The 23111-nt window shown below is 59.0% G+C and overlaps 1 protein-coding gene across 7 annotated transcripts in view; it reads left to right on the forward strand.

Moving 5' to 3' along the window:
- The window catches only part of COBL (cordon-bleu WH2 repeat protein), a 166795-nt gene that overhangs the window by 29442 nt on the left and 114242 nt on the right, over positions 1-23111 (forward strand). The window contains exon 1 of one of the 7 annotated variants that reach the window (XM_066240476.1): positions 11684-11783. The exons of the other annotated variants lie outside the window; for them this stretch is intronic. The gene's annotated coding sequence lies outside the window, so the exon portion shown is untranslated. Of the gene's footprint in view, positions 1-11683; positions 11784-23111 lie in introns of those variants that run through there. 7 annotated transcript variants of the gene reach the window in all.

Consider the following 23111-nt stretch of genomic DNA (forward strand, 5'->3'; position numbering starts at 1 on the left):
CAGCCGGGCCCACTCCTCCCCACGCGTCCCCCCCCCAGCCGGGCCCGCTCCTCCCCATGCGCCCCCTCCCCCCCCCCAGCGGTGCCTGGCGCGTAGTAGGCACGTGGTGAGCCGGGGAATGAATGAGCCCATTGAGGACTGCAGCCCTGCCAGCAAGAATGTGCGTCCTTGGAGGGAGGCTGGTGCTGCAGCCTCGTTTGAACGGAACCACCGCTCTCCGCCGCTGGCGCGGAGCTGCGCGCTCGCCAGGGTTGTATAAAAGAAACCTTTCTGAGGCCCGTGTTTTCTCTCCCCCCCCCCCCCCCGCTTCTGAAAGGGGTGCATTTTCTTGCCCTCCGAGCGAGCGAGCTGCCGGCACTCAGACGGGCACCCCCAGCCTGCCGTGGCCGCGGCTTTGCTTGGCAGAGAGCGCGTCTGAGACCACACAGGTGCCTCACAGCCCACGTCTGTTTCCGAGGGCGCGTGGACGGACTTCAGATGGCCGGGGCGCACACTGGAGGCTGTTTGGTTTCTCTCTGTTTTCCTAGTGTGCTGACTTGATTAAGTCCAGACGGAAGGGGGCGAAGCCACACAAAGGGGGCTTCTGACAAGCCCCAGTGTCCTGGTGGGCACAGCTGTCCGCCCGCCTGGGGTGTCTTTGGTGCGAGTTCCTGCCACAATGCAGTCGGGGCAACAGAGCCTACCTTGTTTCCAGACCAAAGAGTCTTTGATGGGAGGATTGGCGTCGCTGTGAGCATCGATTTTTTTCTCACGGAGACCTGGAATGGACAAGTGGACGGTGTCTGCAGAGAGCCTGCCGGGAACACACCCCCTTCCCTCGGACTAGTGGACGGTGTCTGCAGGGAGACTGCCGGGAGCACACCCCCTTCCCTCGGACTAGTGGACGGTGTCTGCAGAGAGCCTGCCGGGAACACACCCCCTTCCCTCGGACTAGTGGACGGTGTCTGCAGAGAGCCTGCCGGGAGCACACCCCCTTCCCTCGGACTAGTGGACGGTGTCTGCAGGGAGACTGCCGGGAGCACACCCCCTTCCCTCGGACTAGTGGACGGTGTCTGCAGAGAGCCTGCCGGGAGCACACCCCCTTCCCTCGGACTAGTGGACGGTGTCTGCAGGGAGACTGCCGGGAGCACACCCCCTTCCCTCGGACTAGTGGACGGTGTCTGCAGGGAGACTGCCGGGAGCACACCCCCTTCCCTCGGACTAGTGGACGGTGTCTGCAGAGAGCCTGCCGGGAACACACCCCCTTCCCTCGGACTAGTGGACGGTGTCTGCAGAGAGCCTGCCGGGAACACGCCCCCTTCCCTCGGACTAGTGGACGGTGTCTGCAGGGAGACTGCCGGGAGCACACCCCCTTCCCTCGGACTAGTGGACGGTGTCTGCAGGGAGACTGCCGGGAGCACACCCCCTTCCCTCGGACTAGTGGACGGTGTCTGCAGAGAGCCTGCCGGGAACACGCCCCCTTCCCTCGGACTAGTGGACGGTGTCTGCAGAGAGCCTGCCGGGAACACGCCCCCTTCCCTCGGACTAGTGGACAGTGTCTGCAGAGAGCCTGCCGGGAACACGCCCCCTTCCCTCGGACTAGTGGACGGTGTCTGCAGAGAGCCTGCCGGGAACACGCCCCCTTCCCTCGGACTAGTGGACAGTGTCTGCAGGGAGCCTGCCGGGAACACGCCCCCTTCCCTCGGACTAGTGGACGGTGTCTGCAGGGAGACTGCCGGGAGCACACCCCCTTCCCTCGGACTAGTGGACGGTGTCTGCAGAGAGCCTGCCGGGAACACGCCCCCTTCCCTCGGACTAGTGGACGGTGTCTGCAGAGAGCCTGCCGGGAACACACCCCCTTCCCTCGGACTAGTGGATGGTGTCTGCAGGGAGACTGCCGGGAACACGCCCCCTTCCCTCGGACTAGTGGACGGTGTCTGCAGGGAGACTGCCGGGAACACGCCCCCTTCCCTCGGACTAGTGGACGGTGTCTGCAGGGAGACTGCCGGGAACACACCCCCTTCCCTCGGACTAGTGGACGGTGTCTGCAGGGAGACTGCCGGGAGCACACCCCCTTCCCTCGGACTAGTGGATGGTGTCTGCAGAGAGCCTGCCGGGAGCACACCCCCTTCCCTCGGACTAGTGGACGGTGTCTGCAGAGAGCCTGCCGGGAGCACACCCCCTTCCCTGCTCGGGCTTCCACGAAGCCGGGGGCTGGGGGGGGGGTGTCAGCCAGAGTCACGGTCGTGCCGACTTTGCTCTAAGCGACGTCCTGTCTTCCCCTGGAGGAGGCCAGGCCCGGGAAGAGCTGGCCACCTTGGGGTGGCACCGGCCTGGAGCTGGCGTGTTGGCCCGAGCCCTGCCCTGCCCCGCCCGGCTGGTGTCCAGCCCCAGCAGGCAGCGATGCACCGTCTACGTGTGCTTTCAGGCCTGACAGGCCGGACACGGGGCCCGGTGTGGGGCTGTGTCTTGTCCCTCTTGTCCTCCTGCCACACAGGGCAGGACATGATGATGCCCGTGGCCCCCAGGCTGTGACACACATCTCTCTCCTCTCCCGGGGTCACGGAGGCCAGACAGGATTTCTGACCCAGTTGCTGTGAGGATGAAGTCTCCTCCCTTCTGCCCGCTAGGTTGCGGGGAGACACGGGTCGCTTCCTAGGACCCGTCCGCAGTGGCACTGAGCAATTGGCCAGTCACAGAGCGGCAGGCGGCTGGCGTGCCAGGCCGCCGGAAGGGCGGGCACTTCGACTCAAGCTCTGTGTCCCCGGGGTAACCCGAGGAAGACAGCGCGTGCTGCTGACCCCTCCCCGCCTGTAGCCAGGGCCCCGCGTGCCCCTGCTTTGTAGAACTGTGAGGATCAACCGTGTTCACGGAGATAACTCCTCACACAGAGCGGGACACGCAGTCACCTGGGGCGGCTCTTACCCTTGTGGTTCATTCTGTGAAAAGTGGGGAAGGAGAGGCCGCTTTTGAGGGATGCTGGCTCTATGCCTTCGCTGTTCTGGTGGTGCCCTTGGTGAGGGCTGTGAACCCCCGGCCCTCGTCTGCAGGGGACTGTCTCCCCGGCTGCAGCAGGGTGCCCGGCTCCCTCGTCCTGTTCGGGAGCAAGCTGTGGGCCTCCCCCCTGGTCCCATGGGCTGCGCACCCCAACGTGGAGCCCCGTTCCCTGGTTACAGAGCCTGGTGTGTCCCTGTGGGGGGGAGGGGCGGGAGTGATGTCCGAGGCGCGGCCCAGGAGACTCCGTCCGTGCCCACGTGCGGAATCAGGGTCTGCGTTCCGTGAGTGCTGGCCGCCGCCCGCCCCAAGCTGCTTTCTGCAGCGGCAGGGAGCCCTGGCAAAACGTCTCCCGGTTGCCAAAAAGGTGTTCGGTGACACTGGGACTGTGTCACCACCAGCCGTACCATCCGGCCAAACCAGTCTGGCCGGCTCTGCCACAGCCTTTCCAGTCTGGCTGGGACCACAGCAGGCACGGAAACCGATCCTCCCTCCGTCCCCCCACCACACCTGGGACCTGGCCCTCCCGGGCCCCACCCTGCACTGCAGGGAGACCCCGGTCGCAGCGGGAGAGGGCGGGGCACAGGGCAGCGGCCAAGGTTATGAGTAAAGAAACAAAGCAGGTTCTTCTCGACCACAGAGAACCTGCAGACAGGTGCCGTGTGACAGTTCCCAGCTTGGGGCTGCCACTCTTTCCTTTTTCTTAATTCTTTTAACTTTTTATTTATTCATTTTAGAGAGAGAGAGACAGAGAGAGAGAGAGAGAGAGAAGGGGGGGAGGAGCAGGAAGCATCAACTCCCATATGCGCCTTGACCAGGCAAGCCCGGGGTTTTGAACCGGTGACCTCAGCGTTCCGGGTCAACGCTCTATCCACTGCGCCACCACAGGGCAGGTGGGGCTGTCATTCCCTGTCCCCCAACTTCCAAGTAGTGGGTCACCCACCAGCAAACATCTCTGTCCTGTGACTCACTTGAGATCCTGAGGTGGCGGATGTGGGGCCATTCCCCTGGGGACACGTGGGGTCCACCGGGCGGGGTGCACCGAGCCGGTATGGGGGAACCATGGAGACCCACTCTGCCTTGCTCCGTCGGGAGCCCAGGTGAAGGGACGTAAGGACATGGCCCAGTGGGCACAGCAGCCGGATGGTGGCGGCCACGGGCCTCGAGGCACAGGTGCTCGGGGAGGGACAGTGCCGGTCACACTGAGCTCCCGGGGGCCCGCCTGGCCGCTCCTGGACTCCACCCCCGGCAGACCCCTGCAGGCTGTGCGGACCTGTGGGCCCCTCTGTGAGGCCTGGGTCAGCCTGGCCCGTCTCCTGAAACTCAGTTCTGATTTCCTCGTTCAGGTTCTGCTCTGGGCCTCCCCCAGCTCCCCCCGCCTGAAACCTCGTCTCTGCGGCGCACGATGTGATGAACGAATGAGTAAAATCAGTAAAGGGGGGGTCTCCGTGGCCCTGGGGTCCCGTGTCTGAGACCTAAGTCTATGGAGAGCGATAGTCGATGTCAGCCCTCACTGAGGGACACAGGGTGTTGGACGGACAGGAGGTATTTTTTTTTTTTTTTTGCATTTTTCTGAAGCTGGAAACAGGGAGAGACACTCAGACAGACTTCCGCATGCGCCTGACCGGGATCCACCCGGCACGCCCACCAGGGGCGACGCTCTGCCCACCAGGGGGCGATGCTCTGCCCATCCTGGGCGTCGCCATGTTGCGACCAGAGCCACTCTAGCGCCTGAGGCAGAGGCCACAGGGCCAACCCCAGCGCCCGGGCCATTTTTGCTCCAATGGAGCCTTGGCTGCGGGAGGGGAAGAGAGAGACAGAGAGGAAGGCGCGGCAGAGGGGTGGAGAAGCAAATGGGCGCTTCTCCTGTGTGCCCTGGCCGGGAATCGAACCCAGGTCCTCCGCACGCTAGGCCGACGCTCTACCGCTGAGCCAACCGGCCAGGGCTGACAGGAGATATTTTTGAATGAAACAATGCAGCCAAGTAATAAACTGGTTTTTTGGGGGGGCTGTTTTTTTTTAAAATTAGAACGTGACTTTGACCCCTGGGTGCTGGGTGACCGTCAGCAAGGGTCGTGGTGCCTCTGCGTTCTCGCTGCCTAGCTGGGACATGGCGCTGGCAGTGGGGGAGGGGCCCTCCCGGGGGGAGGGGACCTCCCGGGCTTACGTCTGAACCGCTGCCCTGAGCCGGTCGCCCTGGCTTCCCCCTGACACTCCAGCCGTGCCAGGCGGGCCGGGCCCCTCTCCAGGGCGTGCTCAAATCGGATGCCGCTCCGAGTCATTGTGCCTGCGGAGAGGCCGGGCCAGCAGCTTTTCCACCACACAAAGGCTTGCCTGTGGCCCCGGGACCTCGCTTTCAAACGATCCTAGGACCCTGTGGCTGGCATGGGGCTCCTGCCGGGGGTGTCAGGGGCCAGGCCTTTTGGGCTTCGGCCCTTCAGTTCACTCAAGCACATAAGAGACTGAGAAGGCTAATTTGTTCCCGGTTGTCTAAAGTTCCCAGGAGTCCATTTCGGCGGCCGGAGTCGTGGGCGCACTGCCTGGGGAAGCTCGCCTCTGTGTCCGGCGCTGGCTGGGCAGCTGCCAGCGTGCGACGTGGACTGAGGGGTCTCGGGAGCCGCCTGGCTCTCCCGGGCACGTTTCAGAAGCCCCTTCCGCTGGGGTGTGTCAGAGCGAGGAGTAAAAACAGCCACCAGGCTGTCGCTGGAGAGATGGCCACATGCCAGCCCTGGGTCCGGGCCACCGTCACCTGACAGTGCTGCGTGGGCACAAGGAGGACTCGTGCGCACTGTGTGGGGTCTCGGGGGCATGGCGGGGGCTGGGCCGGAGCCCGGGCTGGTCGGCTGAGTGGCCTGGGCTGGGTGAGGGGACAGCCTGGGGCGGATTCTGTGTACCCACCAGCACGGTTCTCCGAGTCCTGGGAGACAGCACGCTCCCAGCCAGGAATGCCTGGCTCCCGGGGGGCGGGGGGCAGATTCACAGTGAGAACCCGTCTTCCCACCCTGAGACCTGGGGGCCCTCTGTCCTGCCCCACCGGCCTCAGCAGCAGGACTGCCCACGGTCCAGCACTGGTCATTTCCGACCATGCTGCTTATCCATTCTCTTTCACGGGTGAGCCCGTGTCTGGCCACACTTGGGGGCGTGATCTTCAGATGGAGACCTCCCCCGACATGGGCCGACACAGCACGGGGTCTGCCCCGGGTGATGCTGTTCATTCTCCCGGTCATCTGGGCATGGAGACCTTGGTCAGGAGGACACGGGGGACAAGCTTCAGCATGGCTGTGTGACGTCGGCCCCAGAGCACGCTGGGTAAGAGTCCCGAAGCACCAGGGGGTGTTGAATGTCCAGCCTGCCGTCTCCTGGGCACTCCTGCCCACACATTCCCACTCCCTCCTCCCGACAGCTGCGGGAAGGAGCCGGGATTGCTCCTCTCTTCATGGCATTGTGTGTCTGAAACACTTATTTTTAGGCGGAGGAATCTGGTCTATTCTAAATAGCGGGGTGGGACATGGAGCAGAATGTGCAGGTGGGTTCCGAGGCCCCCCGGGGGGCATGACTCCGTTTCTGATGAGCAGTTGGAGGAAGAAATCCCGTGTTTGGCTGACAGCTCCCACGGCCCAGGAAGCGCTGTGTCCTCAAGGGGGGCGGGGGGCAGAGACTGCCGTCTGCCGCAGGGAGTCACCGTCTCGGCACCGGTACAGCGTTGCAATATCAGCTGAGGACAGGGACCATTCAGCAGCCGCCCTCAGCGGGCTCTGTGCTCAGGTCCGGGTCGGGGGTGGGGTGGGGTGGGGTGGGGAGGTGCAGGGTACGCGGTCGGCCTCCCGGCACCCCGCTGGGCGGCCGTGCTGTCCACGGAAGGGGCACAGAGATCGCCCTGACGTGGCTGGCAGCCGTGTGGGCTCGAAGGGCTGCTCTACAGAGAATTCTAGGCAGTCGGGAGTTCTAGAGTCCAGTCGAGAGGAGTGGTAGGGAGGCTGTTTTCCACTGATTATCTCAGGGAAGAGGGGCGGGGTGGGGTGGGGGGGAGTGTCAGGGGCCCCGGGGTCCCACGTGGGTATTGTTAGGTCTCTGTCTGACTTGGCTTTCGTTCAAGTTCCAGGTTAGAGGTTGAAGGTATCTTTTTGTCACCGTTTGTTCATTTTATTTTATTTTTTTTTAAAATAAATTAGCAGTGTATTTTCCCTCATATACAAGTGTGCATCTTGTTCCCAGTTTAACACGCATCATTGTGCTGAATTCTGCAAAGGAGGGGCTGCAACTTAACGATCGGGAGTCGTGTTCCTCCCGCCCGCCCACCACCACCGTCGTTTTGTACAGAAATAAAAAAAGGTGGTTCGTGGTCTCACATCACCAGCTAAGATTTCTTTGTGTCGCTATAAAAAAAAAAAAAGAAAAAGAAAATGAGAGGAAAAAGAGTCATGACCTGACACGGACCCGTTTCTAGGAATCGTCATCAAGGGCACAGAGCGTTTAGACACTGTTCCTGGCACACCACCTTTGGTGCAAGAAATCGGGGCGACAGCAGTTCTCATACATTTGCTTTCTTTTGCAATAATAATAATAATCATCATCATCATCATCACAGGAAGGATGGAGGTGTGTGAGAAGGAGGCCGGTCACATAAAAGCAGGAGCAAGACTTTCTGAACATGCCTGATTTTGTGGTTTTGATTTTGAACCACAGTGTGTTCCCTTATTCAGAAAACAAACTAGTATCAAAATTGAAAAACAAAACAAAACTATAAAGTTAAAAAAAAAAACACAAGCGAATGGGATAAAATAGAAAGCACCAACATATCAGAATAAAGACTCAGCTCTGATCAGGTTAGAACAGACTTTTCTGACCATGTGTCTTCAGTGGAGCGTAATTTAAGAACGAAAGAAATGACAAAGAACTTCACAGCTTGGCCCGGTTCACGGGTAGCTGACCGTGGTCTCGGTGGGTATAATTCTGCAATGATTTTGTGGGTGTTAGAATAGTAGGGAAGAGTAGAATGCATGGGTGTCATTGGGCACTGGAGTTGTAACTGTGGGATATGGAGTGTGTGTGTGCGTTTAAAAATAATGACTTATACTATGGTTACACCAGCTGTAATTTCCCACCTAGATCTTTGGAGAAACGGCTTATTCCAGGTACTGATCTGGGTGAATGTGGGCCATCTCATGCCAGAAAGCAAGGGAGTGTTCGGAGACCCCTGGGGCTCCGTCAGAAAGGGCCCAGGAGTTGGCTTGTAGGGTCTTCTCCTGACAAGAAAAAGCACAATGACAGATTGCAATGCCTTCCATTTAAAAATTCCCCGAGTCTCTCGTTTACGGTGAGCACACAGTGTGACTCAGATAAAGAAGAAAGGGGAGACGCCAGCTGAATATACTCAGGAGAAAGGATGCATTTCTCAAACCTCTCCATTTGCAAGAGTTATGACTGGATGCTTCAGTTACTGGGTCAAAAGTTTGGCAAATTGGATGTTTTACACAGTGTCCAGGGTCACCTCACAGAGCAGCACAGCCTCACCACGGAGCCGTCTCGCCGGGCCCTTTGCCTCGTGCTCCAACGCTGTGCCGTGGGCCGGAGGGCACCCTGACACCGTGTGCCTTCTCAGGGGACGCCAAAGAAGTGGCCACGCTTCTCTGGGGTTTTCTCGTCAAAATAATAATAATAATAGTAATAATAATGTTTTACTGTGAGTCTAGCGATACAGAAACAACCGGACAAATCCAGAACGTTCTTCAAACACCTGCAGGGAAGCCTTCCGCAGAACTCAGTGCAGCGACCCTAAGAGGCGTGTGGGAACGCAAGGGGGCCCAGAGGAGGCCAAGCGGTCTGGGAAAAGAAGAACGGAGTTGGAGGACTCACACTTGCCAGTTACAGACGTTACGGCGAGGCCGTGGTGATCAAAGGAGTGTGACACAGCCAGGAGCCTAGCCCAGTGGTTCTCAACCTTTCTCGTGCCGTGACCCCGCAATACAGTTCCTCACGTTGCGGTGACCCCAAACCAAAAAATAATTTTGGTGGCTACTTCATAACTGTAATTTTGCTACAGTTATGATTCGGGATGTAAATACCTGATATGCATTATGTGTTTTCCGATGGCTTTAGGCGACCCCGCCAGGGTCGCGACCCACAGGTTGAGAACCGCTGGCCTAGACCGAGCGCTGTGGAGCAGAACGGAGTCCAGGAATCAACCCTGACCTCTGCGGTCCACTGATTTTCCACGAGCGTCCCCAGTTCGTTCCGTGAGGAAAGAAGTGTCTTTTCTGCCAGCGGTGCTCGAATAAGTGGGTGTCCCCATGCGGAAGGACCAAGTGGGACCCCTTTAGGGCATGCATAAAGGGGAACTCTCTGGGGATTATGGACCAAAATGTAAGAGCTGAACCAACAAGAGCCTTAGAAGAGAACAGGGTAAGTCGTCCTGGTCTTGGGCTGGGCAAAGCCTTCTTAGAAATGGCATTAAAAGCACAAAGTGACAAAAGAAGACTCGGATAAGCTGGGTGTCTTAAAAATTAAAAACTTCACCATTAGGAATGTGAAAAGACAACCACAGATTGGGGGGGGCAGGCTTTGCAAATTATCTATTTGATAGGGACTTGATTACAGAACGCACGAAGACCACTTCTCACTGAGCTGTCAAAACGCAAGCCAACTAAAAAGTGGCCAAAACATTTCTGCAGACGTGTCTCCAGAAATGATATCCCCGTGGCCGCTAAACACATGAAAAGTTGCTCCATCTTGTTAGCGATCAGGAAAGTACAAATCAAAACCACCATGAGATACCGCTTTACATTTACTAGGATGATAATAACTAATAATAATAAACAGACAATAATATCAAGGATGTGTAGAGACATCAAAACCTTCTTCCGTTGCGGATAGGAGTGTAAAATGTTGCAGCCAACTTGAAAAATGGTTTGTGCACCATGTGACATAGCAATCCCACTCCTCGGTGGGAACATATGAAAACATATGACCACACACACACACACACACACACACACACACACACACAAAATGTTGTGCACAAATGTTCATGGCAGCGTTATTCACTGTCGCCAAAAAGTGGAAACAACCAAAGTGTTCATCGTCCGCTGTCGAATGGATAAATGAACCTGGTGTGTTCACACACTGGAATACCATAGAGTCATGAAAAGGGGTGGAGTACTAATGTGTGTGTTAGCATGCATGAACTTGGACACCTGTCCTCTTAGCCACGAGTCTGCATTTACGAGGGGGACGTGTGTCCATCATCAAGTCAGCACTGACTGGTTTTCACCACAGAGCCAGTGCGTGGACAGAGCACCCAGGTGTGACGCTCTGCATGCAGGTGTGGGTCTGGTGACCGGACCTGGGGTGTGGCAGTGGAGCCACCCATGTCCCCTCTTCCTGAGGACCGAAAGCGAGAACAAAGGGAGGTCACAGGGACGGGAAGAGGTGAGGACGAAGGGAGAAATGACAGAGGATGGTCAGGGACCCTCTCACGGGGGGACGCAGGCAATCCGTTGTGGTAGGAGTCTGAAAGGTCCATCTCAGGATCCTGCTCTCCGCCCTCGTGGAAAGCGGGACTCCTTGTACGGAAACAAACGCACTTTCAGCGTTCCGGGCACGTGTTCCGTGGGGAAGACGGTGAAAGCGAGCTTTGGGAGTGCCGCGTGCTTCAGGGGCGGCCGTAGAGTTTCATTCCCTTATCGCAGTTTCCAGGAAACCCTGCTTTCTGGGTTGCATGCCCCGTGTCTCTGGTTGAGACCTGTTTCTGTGGCAAGAGCTCCTGTGGAGCCATCTATCCCCACCCCCACCCCCCAATTCGTCACCCATCAGAAATGCCTGACCCTGCACTGGGTCCTTTGTCTCCATCAGATACAGGCAGTCCGTTAGAGATAAGAGATAAACAGATTGGTTTGAAAGTCCCTTCATTTAAATTTACTGGATACACAACACCAAAGCACACTTGGATACATACTATCTACTTTAGGATAGGACACATGGGCAGAGCCTCTACCCAATCTGGTGGATCCCAGTGTCTCTGCAAATCTCAGACCATTGGGGCCTTATTGCCATCATCATGGATGAGTTAGTTATTGTCACGGACATAAAGGTCATAAAATTTATCTTACTTTTATGTGACATACATTGTAGCTTTGGGGATGGATTGAGTCCTTTTCTCCTTATAATCTGGCCTAATTAGTAGGCACAGTGTTTGTGTCCCTCCCTGGCCATGATTTTGGAAGAGGCATCTCTTATTTTTATTTAAAAGAGTGTGTGTGTGTGTGTGTGTGTGCGCGCGCGTGCGCGCGCGCACAATTAAAACTTATTTTACAAGTTCTTTTCAACTTAAACTCGTTATTTAGGTATCTGTAGAGACTGGCTAAGCCAAGGGGTATTAAAAACCAATAGAGACTGCAGCAAAGATACTTTGTGTCTTTAGGACATAATCTTCAAAGGAACGTCTGTTGTCAGATTGTCAAATGGACAACAGTGTATCACGGGTGCATCACAGGCTTTCAAAGAACACGTTTTAGGTTCTGCACTCTGGTCCTGTGCCACCCTGCTGGCAGCCCCAGGGGAGGATTAAACGGGGTGACTCAAAGGAAGAGCCTGTGGTAGCCCAAGTTCCTAGTGTGGGTGGGGGAGCCTGAGTCACAGGCCAGCCCCGCCCTCCTCCCCACAGTCACGGGCAGGACGATCCTGGTGCCCTCAGTCCAAAGTTTCATGATGTGAAGACCTTGACTATCCCAAAGCCACTCGTCCACCTGCCGGCTGTACCCAGAGCACATCCGACGTTTTCTCTGAACAATTCACCAAGGACAGGTCGTCAGGTAGGTCCCGTGGGACTTTGAAAGGACTGCTGAAAAGGTAAAGGAGTCTTCTGCCTAAACGAGCACATTTGTTCTTACGACGTTGGGGAGCAGTCTCTAGGCGAGGTCGTCTGTTTAGAAGTGACAGGAACTGTCTTCAAGCCGGGATCTCGTAGAAGGACAACCCCAAGAACTGACTTTCCCTCCATAAACACGTGCGAGCGTCACCAGTCGGCAGTCTGTGCCTGTGTTAGGGTGACGCTGATGTTACTATATGACCGTGATATAATGCCGCACCCCATGCCAGGCTGGGCAAGGTCCTTGCTCTCCCCGATCTCTGCTGGGGCTGATAGCCACACGGCCGGGCCCAGGCTGCGTGCGGGGGACAGGGGCCACTCCTGGAGCCTTAGGGAGGGGACCTGTGAAGGAGGTGGGGGGAGGGGTCTTTCAGGAAGGGCAGGGACAGACAGATACGCCGGCTGGGAGGGGAGCTGTTTGGTACACGTGTCCGATGGAGAAAGAGTGACATTTTCTGTGGGTGTTTGGGACACAGGAGGGTGGCCATTCTCATCCCGCTCCTCCCTGGGGAGATGTGCAGTGGCCACGTGTCTCCCTGGACCACATGGACAGTGAAGACCACCCTGGTCCTTTGTTGCTTTTATTTCTAGTAGGTCCCTCAAGTGCTTCTGCTTTTCTGCCTGAAGATGAAGATGATTGATTTTTTAAATTTTTTTAGATTTAAACTCATAGAGCGATAAAAAGAAGCGAGGCACTTTCTAAATGCCACCAGATGTGTGTGGTCCTCTCTGCTTAAAAGTAAGTGGCCCGTGCACAGCCCACGGTGTCACTCACAGATGCCTGGTGTTGCGCTGGCCGAGATCTTTGTCCTGCCGGAAACGATGGCTTGGAGAACGGGCAGCTCTTTCTAATTTCCTCACAACATTGCAGGTCCCTCTGCAGGCAGGATTGGGCGCTCAGCTCAGCGTCTCTGGCATGATTGGATAACGTCAGAAATGGTAGTTTAGATGTGCTCGCGTTTGAATAGGGCGCGCTGGTTTGCACGGTGATTTTCGCGTGTTTCCCGTCATGGACGCACAAGCTCCCTCCTGCCGTGTGTTAGCAGGTGACCATCTCGTCACCTCTCGGAGACCCTTAGCTGGTTCACGCCGCAGGCGCTGTAGACGACACCTTGTACGTCCCCCACTCCCGGTTACTTACGGAACGTCGCTGGTGTTTGCAGTTGTGCGTCCTCTGCGTGGCATCTCCCCTGAGGAAGCCCATCCTCCCCTGGGTGGGGTTCCTGAAGCCGCCCTTTCCAGCAAACTGCTGGTAGCAACTGGAAGGCGTGAGGTCAGCAAGAGGACAAAGGCTTACACCCCAGTGAGGGGCGGGGACGGGTCCTGGTCACCGTGGAGAAAAGTGTTGAGCACCCCCAAACTGGAGCCACGATGTAGAGGTGGCAGAGACTAGGTCTTCGTTTGGCAGCTGGGAAGCCGGCTGGCAGACCAGACAGGGAGTGTCCCCTTCGCAGTGGCAGTGTGGGGCAGGAAGGAGGTCCTTCCAGGGAGCTGGGGCGGGCCAGAGTGGAGCAGGGGCCCACCTGGGGGGACATATCCGAGCGGATGGGAGCCCCAGCTTCTCAGAGTGGGGCCCAATTATCCCTCGCTGCCTGCTGGGGACACTGTGGACAGGAATGCAGGTGACCTTCCAAAGACCCTCAGGGAGAGGGGACACAGGGTTGGGGTGCAGGATCGGTCACAGCCCTCCCCCAGGTCATGCTGGAGGGGTCCTTCGTCTCAGAGCATGCTGTGAGGGTGTCAGCTCTGCACACATGACGTGAAACCTGATCACCAGCATTTACAAAACCTGCTGGCTTGGGTCCCCGGGGTGGGCGTGGGAGCTGTGTTCAGATCCCAGGCTAGCATTTGCCTGTGTGCGTGGATCTCAGGAACCCTAAGATCATAAAAGTAAATAGCAACGAGCAGGTGACCCTGAGACATCATCCCTCAGTCTTTTCACGGTCAAGGAACTGGAGGTGCAGAGGGGTCCTGAGGTGGACGCAGCTGCCCGGCTCACCCCCATTCTAGAACCGTCCAGCACCTTTGTTACGTTATTCAGTGTGGAGATGAACTCAGCCAGGGGAGCCCGTCACATTCTGTGCACGGGCGTTACAGGGTGGCCCCGGGGGACCTGTAGAAAGGGGACGGTGAGGTCCCCTGAGGACCTCGTTATCTTCCTAAGAAATGTGTGGAATGGCCAAGTGGTGGCCTGAGTGGGCGAGCTGTTTGTTTCTTTCTGTCCTTGTCACGCCTGCTGGTTGGTCAAGTGTCCGGCCTGCTGTTGCATGAAGCTTCTCTTCTGATTTCATAAGTTATTTTCACGCCTTGCTATTATTTTACTTTTGTCAACAGGAGATTCAATAGCCTCTTTCCCCTGCCTCCCCGAGCAGGAACCCCTTCCTTCACATGCACATCAGAAGCGGAGGGAAGACGTGCTTCTCTATAGAGAGTCTGTCCGTCTGAGCTCTCGGGGCCTCTGAGAGGTCTGTGCGGGGACATGCGTGCCAGCACCGGGGGCATTCCTGTCCTCGTGCCTTTAGACATGACGTGGTCCCGGGGAACTGTGCAAAATACCGTCAGGCTGCGTGTGAAAACATAGGACGCTCCCGTTCTCAGGGTCATTTTTTTTTTTTAAGTTTTGTATGCCATCTACTTGCTTTTGATGGTGACGAGACCTGCTGAGGATTCACTGGGATGTGGTGGGTACCAGTGTCACGGGTTTTTTTTATTTTTTTGTTTGTTTTTTTCTATTTTTCTGAAGTTGGAAACGAGGAGGCAGTCAGATAGACTCCCACATGCGCCCGACTGGGATCCATCTGGCATGCCCACCAGGGGGCAATGCTCTGCCCATCTGGGGCATCGCTTTGCTTCAATCAGAGCCATTCTAGCGCCTGAGGCAGAGGCCACAGAGCCATCCTCAGCACCCGGGCCATCTTTGTTCCAATGGAGCCTCGGCTGTGGGAGGGGAAGAGAGAGACAGAGAGGAAGGAGAGGGGGAGGGGTGGAGAAGCAGATCGGCGCTTCTCCTGTGTGCCCTGGCCGGGAATTGAACCTGGGACTCCTGCAAGCCACACTGACACTCTACCACTGAGACAACCGGCCAGGGCCCAAGTTGGGGTTTTACTAACCTGAAACAGAGAGAGGGCGAGGGCTTGCTGTGCCAGGGAGGGTGTGGGCGTTCATCTGCTTCTCCATTTGTTTCTTTAGTGACTCAACCTGGGCCTGTCAGATGTTTATCAGGGGCTTTTCTCGGGGGGTCAGAGGCTAGACCATGTTCCGTCCTCCCGGTCCAGAGCGCACTGCCTGGACGTGGGTGGGCGGCAGGATCCCTTCTCCTCGGCCGAGGTCACGGCCCTCTGGGGTCTGGTCTGCTGGACACGTTCAACCATCGGCTCTCGGAAGCAGTGGTCGTGTTCTAATAAATCTTACCGATGTGAAACCTGGGCGCAGGTGGACGTTTCCGACGAGGACAAGTAAGGCGCAGGCGAACCCGTGACGGCAGGAACGTCCCACGTAGCTCAGTGACTCCAGGCAGGCTCCTTCGGGGTGCTGGATGAGTGTGGGAACCCTGAGAGTGTGTGTCCTTGATGTTTACGCTACCAAACCAGCGCTGTGAGGGCCTCCGGAAGTCTGCCACCCCTGGGGACAGGGGTCTGCGGTCTGCCCTGGGCCACCGTCAGCGGTCAGGCAGTCTGGGTTGAACTTCCTTCCCTTTCTCCTTCCCCTGGGGTCCCTGGGGAGAACCAGCCCTGGGGGACTGAAGATGTCAACAAAGCCACCTGTGACATCACCCATCCCTTCCTGGGCTGCATTTCTGGGTGACAATGGGTCACCCCCCAGCTTTCAAACAGAAGATGGGCCTTGAGGCTTCAAGGACGGACATCCTTCTCTGGGGACCTGGTCGTGACCCGAAGCACCATGTAACTATTGCTCCGTTACATTGTCCTGCCTCGCCTTGCGTCTCCCGCTCTGAATAACGCTCCGTAACCTCGCTCTGTTCTGATACATCTTTCGTTTTCATTGTTTCCTAAGTAGAGGTGGCTGTTAAAATGCTCCCCCGGAAGTATTCGAGGCTACTAGTCAGGGAGAAGAGACGACAATTGATTCTTGATGGGAAAGGGGACCGCGGGTGTCTGTTTGGTTTGGTATTGAGATCAGCGAAGCCCGGGAGGAAATTCAGCCCTGAGGTTGGAAGGGAGTTCATTTCTCAACATTGTTGGTCCTCACGGTCCTAAGTGGTCCGTGTGAAGTTTCGGTGTAACTTTCTGCTGAGCCTAAAAAGGAAACACAACCTGATGAGGATGTGGAGGAGCAGGAGCCCGTGTCCATAGCTTAGAACTGAGCTGGGAAATGTTACACGTGAACAGGGAGGAGTCATTCCAGAGCTGAGACGGTGGGACTGGAGGGGCGGAGTCCCAAGTCCAGAGAAGGCCAGCTCCGGAGAGCTCACAGGGACGCAAGGCCTTCAGGCGTCAGGCTGTGAACTTGACTGTGTCGGTTTTGACTTGAAAGGAGGGAATGGCCAGGAACAGGGGCTGTCAGGAGAAAAACGGGGAGGGAAGGGGGTGCCCCTGGGCCCCTGCTGGGAGCCAGCACCTGCACGCCAGGTGAGGCGTCAGGTAAATGTGGGCTGCAGACTCGAACCTGGGCGTGCGGGACAAGACGAGGTGCGGCCCCGCCCAGCGGGGGCCTGGAAAGTGCAGGCTGCCGGGGGGGGGGGGGGCGTGACCACCTGCTTTGGGAAGCGATGCCTGCCCCACAAGCACAGAGGGTTTCCTGAGGGGTCCACGCGCTCTGCCCCTCACCTGGGAGTAGGTGTTCCCTTTCCACGTTGCAGGTGGGGACCTGAGCTGCAGAGGGACAGCTGGTGAGGAGCCCCCCACCCCGGGCTGCCCGCCCCCCCGCTCCCACATCGGTGCCCGCCCTCTCTGTGACGGCGCCGCCCTGAATTTAGCCTCACCTGAGGGGCTCTGAGCTCGTGCCTGGTGTGCATAAGCACCAAGGAGAGTCCGCTGCCAACCTGAGCAGTGCCCACCCTGAAAACACCTTGCTCACAACACCTCTCTGAGTCCCCTCCCCCGAGCCTGCTGCTCCCTCCTCCCCGGGGACCCCTGCCCGCTCTGCAGGGCACCATGCTGTCTGTCTGTGTCCTCCAGCCACTGCTGGGGACCCCTGCCCGCTCTGCAGGGCACCATGCTGTCTGTCTGTGTCCTCCAGCCACTGCTGGGGACCCCTGCCCGCTCTACAGGGAGCCGTGTTATCTGTGCCCTCCAGCCACTGCTGGGGACCCCTGCCCGCTCTACAGGGAGCTGTGTTATCTGTGCCCTCCAGCCACTGCTGGGGACCCCTGCCCACTCTGCAGGGCACCATGCTGTCCGTCTGTGCCCTCCAGCCACTGCTGGGGACCCCTGCCCGCTCTGCAGGGCACCATGCTGTCCGTCTGTGCCCTCCAGCCACTGCTGGGGACCCCTGCCCGCTCTACAGGGAGCCGTGTTATCTGTGCCCTCCAGCCACTGCTGGGGACCCCTGCCCGCTCTACAGGGAGCCGTGTTATCTGTGCCCTCCAGCCACTGCTGGGGACCCCTGCCCGCTCTACAGGGAGCCGTGTTATCTGTGCCCTCCAGCCACTGCTGGGGACCCCTGCCCACTCTGCAGGGCACCATGCTGTCCGTCTGTGTCCTCCAGCCACTGCGGGGGACCCCTGCCCGCTCTACAGGGAGCTGTGCTGTCTGTCCGTATCCTCCAGCCACTGCCGGGGACCCCTGCTCACTCTGCAGGGCATCATGTTATCTGTGCCCTCCAGCCACTGCCGGGGTGCCGCTCCCTTCTTTGCTGGGCACTTGTTGTCCTGTCCGCTCTCCGTGCCTGAATTCTCCACTGTACTTGAAGTTGTGTGCGCACAGGCTCTGGGTTTTCCTGTAGTCAGGCCGCCCCCTTGCCCGGGATGCTGGCACGCCTGATGTCAGGAGAGCATGAGTCCCTCCCGGCCGCTGCAGCTGACAAACTGCCCTGTCTGGACCCGGCCGTCGTCCGTGGCCCCCTCTCCTGTCGCGCTGTGCACCTGTGTTCCTGCTCGTAAAGACGAGCCCTTGTCAGCCCTGGGCCCTCCCCCAGGCTCGGGGGGTGCAGGGTAACGGGATGGCCGTGAGAGGCCAGGGTCTCAGGCCCCCTTCCCAGTGTTCAGCTTTGGGCTGCAGGGAGGGGGTGGCCCCCCCAGAAATCACAGCCTTGTTCCCGCCATGCCGCCTCCACGAGGTGGGGTGAGGTGGGGGGGGCTCGTGGCGAGGCCTGCGGGCAGGTGGAGAACCGAGGACTCCTGGGCTCAGTGACAGGGTGGACACTCCTCCGGTCACCCCGCTCTCCCCTCTCCACAAGGAAAGGGGGACCGAGGCGGCGATGGCCGGCCCTGTCCACAGCTTGGTGGCCCGACAGCACGCCAGATGAACGTGGACCCGGTGTGCCCTAGGGGTAACCGGCACAGCGTCTCCGGGCTCTGCCCTCTGTGCCCCTGGTGGCTGTGCTGGGCAGCTCCGTGCCCGTGGGTGATGGTGGCAGGTCTGAGGGCCAGCGGAGGCCCGTGGGGACAGTTCCATGAGGGCCCAGGAGCCGCCCAGCCCGGGTTTCCCAGGCCCGGGACCCACTGTGAGGCCCGGGCCCTCTTCTGAGCAGCAGGGTCATGTTTTCAGAGCGTCATGTTAGTGACGCCCAGCACTTAGCGCTTGGGCCAGAAAAATGTCCCCATCGAAACTGACCCCCCCCCCCCCCCCGCCTCTGTGTCCGCCTGTGTTTCTGTCCTGCCTCCTCTCGGCCACTTTGGCTGAAGGGCCCTTGGACGGCGGCGTGACGTCAACCGAAGTCAAGTGCCGCTTCCAAGTATTTTAGGTGGCGAATGTTTCGTCTGTGAACAGAGTCGATACACGCTCGACCTGCTTGTTTGTTTTTATAGCCAATCTGCATGGTCTGTTCACGGGAACTTCTCCAGGGCACCTCCGGCCGGGGGGTCCTCTGCCTGCGGCTCTCTCTGAGCCGGGGTTCTGTGAGCCTGCGGCCTCCCGGGGAGGGAGCCTGTGGGCTTTCCTGGGAAGTTCTCGGGGCTCCCTGCTGTCCCAGGTGCTGGCTACCCGCTCGGGGCTGGCCGGTCAGACTGCCCGGCTTTACGGCCCCTCACAGAGGGCGCGGGGCTGGACAGGCGCAGCAGTGGGCGGCACTACAGACTGTGTGGCGGCCTCCCCGGCTTCTCGCCCGCTGTTCCCATCCCGGGACCCCGCGCGGGTCCGTCCGGCTTTCTAGAGGGAGGTGGATCCGGCCCCTTGAGCGGCGGGTGGGGAGCCCCATGCTGTCCCACCACCCCTGCTCTGGCCTCTGTCCCCCTGGGCCTGGCGTCCCCGTCTGCCACCCGGACGGGAGCCTGACCCACGTCTCTTGCTCCTTCTAGTCCGTCCCTGGGACAGGAGGAAACTAGAGGTTCCCCCGCAGCTCTCCTGAGCTAAATTGAAATCAGTGCTAATGAGCCAGCTTGTCTCTGTGGGTGCTCCTGTGAAACCCAGAGGTTTTCTTATAGGGACAGACAGGACGGGAGAGAGATGAGAAACATCAATTCATTGCGACACCTTAGTTGTTCATTGATTGCTTTCTCATATGTGCCTTGACCGTGGGGCTACAGCAGAGCGAGTAACCCCTTGCTCGAGCCAGTGACCTTGGGTTCAAGCTGGTGAGCTTTGCTCAAACCAGATGAGCCCGCACTCAAGCTGCTGACCTTGAGGTCTTGAACCTGGGTCCTCCACATCCCAGTCCTACGCTTTATCCACTGCGCCACCGCCTGGTCAGGCGACACCCAGAGGTTTTCTGTTGTGTAAATAGGTCCACGACTGCTCTCCCCTCCCCGCCCCTCTCCCATCCCGACCCTCAGGTGTGAGTGAACCGTAAACCATGTTGTTTTCATGAGTGTTGCAGAACTTTCATTCCAGAGTCATCAAGAGCTCGGTGACGTCTGTTACTTCCTCTGGCACGTTTTGTGTAATGGACGGGGATTCGCTGTTTCCATGGCGAGGTCCCGTGTGGTTCACTCCTCCTGGTCATCTGTGTAGTTATTTATTTGACGTCTTCCCCGGTGAACTTTCCCGACAGCCTCGTGGGCGACACGTGGCCAAACAGCCCAGGAGGAAATCTAGCGCAGGCTCAGGAGAAAGCCAGGGAAGTCTGGGGCTGTGTTCTTTGGAAGGAAGAACAGCTCGTGCTGCTGTCCTCGGCTCAGCCTCGAGGGCCTCGCGTGGATCCCTCGCCAGTCGTCCCGGAACCACAGCCGGGGCTCCTGGTGAATTCTGAATTCTTCCTTCCCCTCACACTCTCTCTCTCTCTCTCTCTCACACACACTCACACACACACACTCTCTCACACACACACACACACTCACACAAACACACACACTCACACACACACTCACTCATACACTCACACACACTCACACTCACACACTCACACTCACACACATACACACACACACTCTCACATACTCTCACACTCACATAACACTCATACACACTCTCACACACACTCACATACACACACTCACATTCTCACACACTCTCACACTCACTCTCACACACACTCACACATACACACACTAACACACACATATACACTCACACTCACACACACACTCTCACACACACACTCACACATACACACACTAACACACATATACACTCACACTCACACACACACTCACACACATGCATATACATACACACTCTCTCACACACACACATACACATACACACTCTCTCACACACACACACACACACCCGCCCCGGTCTTTCAGAGGGCGGGAAAGGAAGGAGCTGGTCCCGCGTGACGGTTCTGTGCTTGTCTGTGAGTTCTGCTCTCTTCTCTTTCTCTCCTGTTTCTGTTCTTTGTGGGGGGGGCACGTTTCCATCGTTGAGCAAGGCTGTCCCGGTGAAGATGGAGGCGTGGGGCCCTTGGTGCAGGGGATGGGGCTCACGGACAGCGTCCTGTCTCTGCCCGGTCTACCCTGAACCGTGTCTCGGACACCCCCCTCCCCATGTCTGCTGTCCAGCACGACGGGGTCGTTTCTCAGCTGTTACGTTCGAGTCCACACCCAGCTGCAGCTGCCCCTTCCCGCCCGGCCTCCTCGCTGCCCTGTCCACTCCGGGAGGAAGAGGAGGCCGAGCGGGTGGGGACACTGAGGCAGGAGGCTTGGCAGACTGGGGAGCCACTGACCAAACCAGCAGGCAGCAGGGGCCCCTGAGCACGTGAGGGGCCGTTGACGGGCTGCGCCCTGGCCCTGAATCCTGCGGGGACTCCGTCTCTGGAGGAGGGCGTGGTGGGCAGGGACAGCGGGGGGTCTCGCAATGAGAAGGGTCAGAGGTGGCCAGTGTCCTTTCAGAGGCATCTGGGCAGCACCCTCCTGGCCTCCTCAGGGTTGAGCTGGACTGGCCAGGCCTCCCTGCTGGGACAGGGTCGACCAGAACTCCAGGGACTACTGGGCCAGGACATTTAACTCTGGTGTTTCTGCAGCAAACGCAGCCAGCTGCAGGGCCTGGGAGGGGGTGCTGTCCTGGAGCCAGCCCCCAGCCCCCTCTCCCCCTTCCCCCCGAGAGCCTGTGGTGCCCTGTGCCTCGCCAGGACCCTCAGCACAGCAGGGACAGGGACAGGCGCACCCAGGGCCTGAGAGCGCGGCAGGCGGTGGGCGTGTCTGTCTGCCACCTTATCTGTGCTCTGGGGATGGTGGCATTTGCTGGGAACCGAATACGGCCTTCCAGCCTGAGAAGCCGTAGCGCCACTCGGGCCGCTGCCAAGAAGACAATGAGCTGCAGCTCGCACAGGTTTGGGGGAGAAATAGAGAAAAGCAAAATCTCTCCAGCCCAGGAGGGCGTCCCCCCCCCCAGCCCGGGGGACGGCCAGAGGGCTCTGGACAGCCCGCAGAGGTTGGGAGCCGCGGTCACAGCCTGGCCCGCCTCTGGAGTGAGGAGAGCTCCTGCCCCAGGCCGCCCGTCCCCGAGGCTGGGGACGAGGCTGGGAACGGAGCGGCCGGCTGCCTGGCTTCCTCGTGGGACCCCCGCACCGCCTTGGTCCCTGGCCACCCCTCCTTTGCAGGGGTCGTGGCCGTGACACAGAAGGTTTGTGACTTTGAGCCCAACCCGTCCACCAGGGCGACTGGTGCTTCCATTCTGCCGGCCGCCCGGCCGCAGGGAGATCTCGGCGGCGAGCGCGGCCCCGCGTGGGTGGCACCTTTATTAATAAGTCAGGAGGCTGGCCGGATCCGAGTCTGGGCTGGTTCTCACGGCCGGCCGGCGTGGCCTCCCCGCTGCGGGTCCGTCCGGGAGCCTTCGGGAACGCTGTCTCTCCTTCGCTCCAGAGACAGACCACACGCACGGGGGTCCCACCCAGAGAGCCTCCCACGACCTCCCGTGGAGAGGGCCCGAGGGAGTGAGGGCAGGACGGCTCGGGATGTGTGCCCACCTCGCCAGGTGGTTTGGGAACCAGTAAGTCTCTCTCCTCCGCTCTGTCCCGTTTCCTTTGGGAAGCGTGCTCAGACCCCCGGGCGGGCGGCGCTGCCTGCGTTTTGGGGAGGCCAGCAGGGTCTCTGCAGCGTTTTCTGCGCAAGGCCCGCGGCGCATTCTATCTGATAAGCAGGGCTGCTCTGCACGGCTCCCCCACCCCCCTCACCCCAGCGAGGACTTGCCCAGGGAGGGGGCGGGGGCGGGCGGGAAGTGATCCACTCCTCCTGATCTTAATGTCCTGGCCGGGCGCTGGGTAATAGCTGTGGGAGCTGGCGCTGCGGGGTCCCCCTCCGAACATGAGCCTGATGGGGGTGGAGATACCCGCGTTCCCACGCACCGGGCCCCGTCTAGAGCGGGCGGAGTGTTACGGATAGCTGCCGTTATTGTGTCTCCCAGAATGCTATCGGGAAAGCGAATCTTTTTTATGCCGAGCTGCTAAAAGCATCCCCACCCCGGGTCCAAACCGTGAAATTCTGTTGTGCGCACGATTCCCTGGCTGGCGCTGGGGGCCGGGGCGGTGGTGGTGGTGGTGGTGGTGTGTGTGTGTGTGTGTGTTGCTGCGCCTGTGAGCTTTTCCACTGGGCGTCTGGGGGGGCTCGTGTCTCCTCTGCACCTCGTCATGGGGACAGGACGCCGGCTGTGTTCTTTTCTGGTTCAATCCCCGAGGGTAAGCTTACCTAGCCCAGGAAAAGTAACCGCAGCAGCCGTGGGATGGGCCCCAGGCACCGGCCACGCACCTACCAGAGCTCCACCTCAGATTCCTCTCA

The sequence above is a fragment of the Saccopteryx bilineata genome, chromosome 7, assembly GCF_036850765.1.
Source record: "Saccopteryx bilineata isolate mSacBil1 chromosome 7, mSacBil1_pri_phased_curated, whole genome shotgun sequence".
In the NCBI taxonomy this organism is placed as follows: Eukaryota; Metazoa; Chordata; class Mammalia; order Chiroptera; family Emballonuridae; genus Saccopteryx; species Saccopteryx bilineata.